The 5,864-nt window shown below is 53.1% G+C and overlaps 1 pseudogene; it reads right to left on the bottom strand.

Moving 5' to 3' along the window:
* Positions 1-3,311: 3,311 nt before the first annotated feature.
* On the bottom strand, positions 3,312-3,684 carry LOC114889513 (annotated as a pseudogene).
* Positions 3,685-5,864: the final 2,180 nt, after the last annotated feature.

Here is a 5,864-nt window from a genome sequence, read left to right as displayed (position 1 = left end):
TGCAATGCCTAATTTTATATGTCAACTTGACTGGGGCATGTATATATATTGGGCATAATCTCTCCTATTACTTCTGTGGCAGTATGCACCAAGAAGCTTAATCTTCATAACTTGGACCCCAGTAATTCTACTTCTAAGAATGAACTAATTACGGACTTCCCTGGTGGCGCAGTGGTTAAGAATCCGCCTGTCAATTCAGGGAACACGGGTTCGATCCCTGGTCCGGGAAGATCCCACACACGCTGTGGAGCAACCAAGCCTGTGCGCCAACTACTGAGCCTGCGCTCTAGAGCCCGCGAGCCACAACTACTGAGCCCGCGTGCCGCAACTACTAAAGCCCGCGCACCTAGAGTCCGTGCTCCGCGACAAGAGAAGCCACTGCAATGAGAAGCCCGCGCACCACAACGAAGAGTAGCCCCCGCTCGCCGCAACTAGAGAAAGCCTGCGTGCAGCAACAAAGACCAAAGCAGCCACAAATAAATAAATTTTAAAAAAATAAAATAAACGAGGAAGAAAGCATTTCAAAAGGTGCAGGTAGTTCACTCCTTTCCTCTCCAGGACTGAGCCTGCGGCGGGAGGCATGATTCTGCTGGGCCCTCAGCCCCTCAGCAAGTCTCAGCGCCCATCTGCCTCTTCAAAGTGTAGGTATTTCTCCAAGCTTGAGGGCAGTTTGAGGGATTTTTTTAAATAACTTTTTTATTTGTGCTGAGTGTAGGACTTAACCTTTATGAAGAAGCATGATACAGCTCTCATAAAAGAGTAAAATACATTTCAAACTTTCACCGTGCCACATGGCTTGTGGGATCTTAGTTCCCCGACCAGGGATTGAACCCATACCCTCGGCAGTGAGAGAGCCGAGTCCTAACCACTGGACTGCCAGGGAACTCCCACATTTCAAACTTTTAAGCAAAGCTGCAGCATCAATGCAGCAACAGTGATTGCTCTAATGATACTTTCATTATTCCATCTTTTCAGTTTCAGGAGGAAATTATTAGCCACTGGTTCCTGGTTAACTTGAAAACACACCAGAGGCTGGACGCGGAAAGTGAGCATCTAACTGTCTGGCCTGGGAAGGGATGGGGGGCAACGGAGAGACTTTGACATCAGACAGACCTGAGTCAGAATACTGGCTCTGCCACTGCTAGCTGAGTGGCTTCTCAGCTGAACCTCTCTGAGCCTTGCATTCCTCATGTATAAAATGTGGTGATTCCACCCACACTGCAAGGTTGTAAGAGTGAAAAAGTGACACTGGTAGTGTAAGGCCAGTGCAGTCACACTGAGTCAGTCCAGTTAAAGGACTCCAGTTGTTTGCAGTCAGGTCCTGGAAAATGTTAAAACAGAGTTTTGCTTCCAAGTTTCTATTTAGAGGGCTGGAAAATCTAAAGTTATAGAGAATTTTTAAAATTTTTTATTGGAGGGCTTCCCTGGTGTCGCAGTGGTTGAGAGTCCGCCTGCCGATGCAGGGGACACGGGTTCGTGCCCCGGTCCGGGAGGATCCCACATACCACGGAGCAGCTAGGCCCGTGAGCCATGGCCGCTGAGCCTGCGCGTCCAGAGCCTGTGCTCCGCAATGGGAGAGGCCACAACAGTGAGAGGCCCGCGTACCGCAAAACAAAAACAAAAACAAAAATTTTTGGAGTATAGAGAATTTTTTAAGGTCTAAGGACTGAAGGAGTGAAGGAGAATCCCTTCTTCCAGGCCCTCTGTTCCGTGAGGTCCTTGCCACTGCCCCCAGTGCAGACCAGATTGCTGGGGGCAATAATCTGCCTCTGGCCTCTGGGGCTGGCCCTGGACCACACCTCCATGAATATGAGGGGCCTTCAGAGGACCCTGATGCTTCTGGCCTGCTTCCAACTTCCCTGGGGCAGCCTCAGTGATTACACTATCCATATGGTAGGACACAGCTGGGCTGGGGTCACATCCATCAGAGCACTGCCTCAGGCAGCTTGTGTGTGATTGTGACTCCACTGTAAAGGGCAGGCAGCAAAGCCCAGGAATCCCCAGGGGAAGCTGGGAAAACGGCTGTCCCTAAACCGGCTGGGCCTGCACTTCCCGGATCTAGGTTTGGATTATTTGTATCAGTACAGCTAGGAATTTTCCAGAGTCACCTTCCTTCCCCCTCCCCGCCCCCCGCTTCCAGAGAATTGAGTGTATTTTGTTGACAGCTTGTTCTCTCAGATGGCATTGCATTCAGTAACATTTTTGGCTGTTGTGATTTTTGTTGTCGCTGTTATTCCAAATCTTATTACTCTAACTTGTCTCCCTTCCCAGCTGAGGAAATGGTGACCAGGTGAGTAAATGTTCCAAGACCACTGTTTTGTGTATTACGGGCAACCAAGAAAGAACGGGAATGTGCTTGAAGGCAGAACCCCAGAAGCCAGGGGTGTAGAGAGGGGTTCGCGAACTTAGATCCCCAGCCCTGCTTTCAGCACGGGAGGGCCGCTTGCAAATAACTTCTTTCGAAAACAACTACTTTAAAATCGAGACTGAAGGATTGGTTATAAGACGGGTGAGTTTTAACGAAGGAGCCAATAGAGTCCGCGAGCCTCGGAAGGGCCTCTGAGCGCGGCAAGGAGGCGCCAGATTGAGGGCGATTTAAAAGGAGGACTAAATGGGACTTAGACCCCATGGCGGTGAGGAGAAATGGGACCCCCGGGCCCTGCCCGGCCTCCTGCACTCACTGAGCACCTGGCGACGGGACAGCGCTTTTGGGATCCGAGTACCTATTGCAAAGGACTGCTCTCCTACTGCTCCAGAAGCTTCAGGGTCGGCGTCAACCCCCTTCCACCCCTCCGCCCCCGCCTTGCTCCCAGTTCCAAACCAGAGCCAATCAGTGCTCGGCGACGCCGGGCAGGGAAACCAATCGATTACTCCTGCTTTTTACTCAAGACTAGAAGTAGAGCGTCGTGCACTCGATCGGTGGCAGGTCCCTGGCCCGAGGCAGAGACCTTGCTAAGTTGGAGGACCTTGCTAGGTGGTTGCCTCATGCGTATCTGGGAGGTCGAGGTTCCTTCGCGTGGAAGGAAATTGTCCATGAACAGTTCGGATCCGAGAAGAACACTATCCCAGGCCCTCTCCCTACCTCGCGGTGTGGCTTGGGGCCGGTGATCTATTCTCTCTGGGTCTTATAAAATGTATGAGTGGGACAAAAACGGTCTCTACAGTCCCTCGTTTATCCTGGCCCAGCAAACCCGGGATCAGCGCCTGTGTGTTTCTGGATGATGTCAGTGGTCTCACCCTGGCCAGGGACATCTGAAGCTTTTTTTGGGGTGGGGGGGGCGGGTGTCTATAACTTTATTGAACAAGCACAGTTAGTTCTCATCCACATTAACTGTCTGTAGATTTTTGAAAGTGGGAACGGGTACATAGGTAACCAACGTATAGAGCTTGTTTGGTGAATCTTCAACTTCATTATGTTTTCTGGACAACCACACACAGAGATGGTATGGGGCCTTCCTTATTCCTTTGGCGCAGACAGCTTTGTTGAGCCTAGTGTCAATGCGTACATCTGGAATCTCCATCTCCTTCATGGCAAATGTCCGGATTTCTGAGTGCCTGAGGGGCACACTTCTTGAAACCCACTCCATGGATGTGCTTGTGAATGTTGAAAGTGTATTCTCTGGCCACCACCTAGTTGATGGCGGACCAGCCCTTCTTCTCACCACCCTTCTTTGCAGGAGCCATCCTGCCAGGCCAGGGTTGGAAAGCTGAAGCTTTTTGAGCAGTAACACACACTGCAGCCAGGTTTTCCTCAGTTCAGTTTTCTGGGGCTGGAAATTGCTTTTCCCCATCTGTTCATCTTTAAAAAACCTCTGGCATTGGCCCTGCCTTACCTTGCTATGTGGCCTGGGACAAATTACAGCCCCGTCTCTGGGCCTGTAGCCTATCTGTAAAATAAATTCAGAATGCCTGAGACCCTAAGGTTCTCCCCCATCATGTCATTTTCATAACACTGCCAATACATCCTACAACTGGATAAACCAAGATTGGGACCAGTGGCTGGATCAGGGGGGCAGTCATTTCACCGAGACTCTCCCTGGGGCGATCCTGAGCCATTGGCCCTCAGGAGCCCGCCTTTCCCCAGTCCATGCTACCCACGCTGAGTAAAGCAAGACAAGCCTCCTTCACTGACAAATATTTGTGGAGCTCCTACTGTGTAGTACTACTGTAGGAGAAGCCAAGCTGGTTCCTGACCTGAGAAAACTCAGGGCCTTGGGGTTGAGAGAGACAGACCAAGGTAGAGAGGAGAGACCCGCAGAGTGACATCTGCCACAAGACCAGGGAGCCTGGGCAGAGGAGAGGACCCGGCACATGCTGCCCAGCTGGAGGTGTTGGAACTAGGACATTTCAGGAGAAAGGGGATCTTCAAGCCTGACTAGGAAGGGTGTTCCGGGTGGGTGGAATCAGAAATTCGAGGAGGCCAAAACAGCGAGGAGGTGGAACCCTGGGACTGCCTGCGGAGTGGATGTGGCCAGAGATGAATTAGTGGGGTGTGATAGGTGCCTTAAATGCAAGTTCAGGGGATGGGGCATTGTGTCTAGATGGAGTCATGTTTAGTGGGAGCCCTGGGTTTCATCCTGGCCCTGGGATTGGGAGAGGGGCACCTGTCAGGGTTCCCGCGCCACCTGCACGCTAGCCCTCCCAGAGCCACAAGTTGCCGCCCATCCCAAGCGCCTCCCCTCCGCCTTTGTCCGCTCAGTCCGGGGGCTGCAGTCCGACAGGGACGCCCTACGACCGGCCCCCGGAGGCGCTGGGGACAGTTCGGCTTCAGGGAGGCGGCTCTGCTTTCGTGAGGTGCGTAATCTGAACCCTATGAAGGGTCATTTATACGGTTCCTCGAAGTCTGTAACTTTCCTCGCGGTCACCAGGTCAGCTCTGCCGAGTGCCTTGCCTCCTTCCCCTGGAATAGCCCTTCCACATCTCCATTTCCCTTCAAGAGATGCCCTTATCTTTCTTTCTAATCGGGGGCGGGTAGTGGAGGCTGCATACCTGGGCCTGCGAATGCCAGAGCTCTGTCGTAGAGAACACCAGAGTCAGCGTCTACACTGGAATTCCAAGCGAACCGGATGGAGGCTCAAGGAGGGTTGACCAGGACTCGCCTTCAGCCGTCGGCTCCGCGGTTCTGGAACACCAGCTTTCCCAGGCTAGCTCGGCTCTGGCTCCCTCCCCGTCTCCTTCCCCCTCAGCAGGGACCTCAAACTCGGGCCCTATCCTCTGAGCACTGGCCCCAAGCCCCACACAGCCTCTGGGGCTTGAAGCCCGGGTCCAGGAGCTCGGCTCCGTCCGGACCGTCCCTCCGCCTGGCTTCCCACCCTAAAGCTCGCGATGGGGGAGTTGGGCGCTCACAGCCCCTACTGGGCTTAGGCCTGCACCTCCAGGGTGCTGTCCATCCCATGGTGCTGAAGTTCCCCCAAGGCCTCCGCCCCCTAGGAGAAGACGCGTCCCCTGTTCAGGATCCGACCCGAACTCCAGGGCATGTTCACACTGGTCCAATAACCCGCATGGGTCATCGTCTGCCTCAACAATTCAGACCATCACCGGTTTGAACTGGAGGCACGCAGGAGCTCCGAGCTTGCCTGAGAGAATGTCCATGATCTGACCAGACCCAGGGACCGCGGGAGAGGTGGGCAAAACTCGAATCTCATACTCTGCCCTGGGGCTGGTAGGAACTCACACATTATGGACATAGTCCCTGCCCACTCCAAACCTGTCTTGTGAATTGTTTGGTGAGACTGGGAAGGCTCCCTCAGTTTTCACGGACTCAACCCCCTTACAAGCATCCAAGCTGTGCAGACTCTGCTACCTGCAAGGCAGGAGAGAAAAATCCCTAGAATTCCTCGCATGTACCTTTCACACAGTGAATA

Source organism: Monodon monoceros, unplaced genomic scaffold (assembly GCF_005190385.1).
Source record: "Monodon monoceros isolate NGI ecotype Baffin Bay Population unplaced genomic scaffold, NGI_Narwhal_1 Super_Scaffold_9, whole genome shotgun sequence".
Lineage (NCBI taxonomy): Eukaryota > Metazoa > Chordata > Mammalia > Artiodactyla > Monodontidae > Monodon > Monodon monoceros.
The sequence above is the reverse complement of the archived record's forward strand: the minus strand, read 5'-3'. Positions and strand labels throughout refer to the sequence as shown.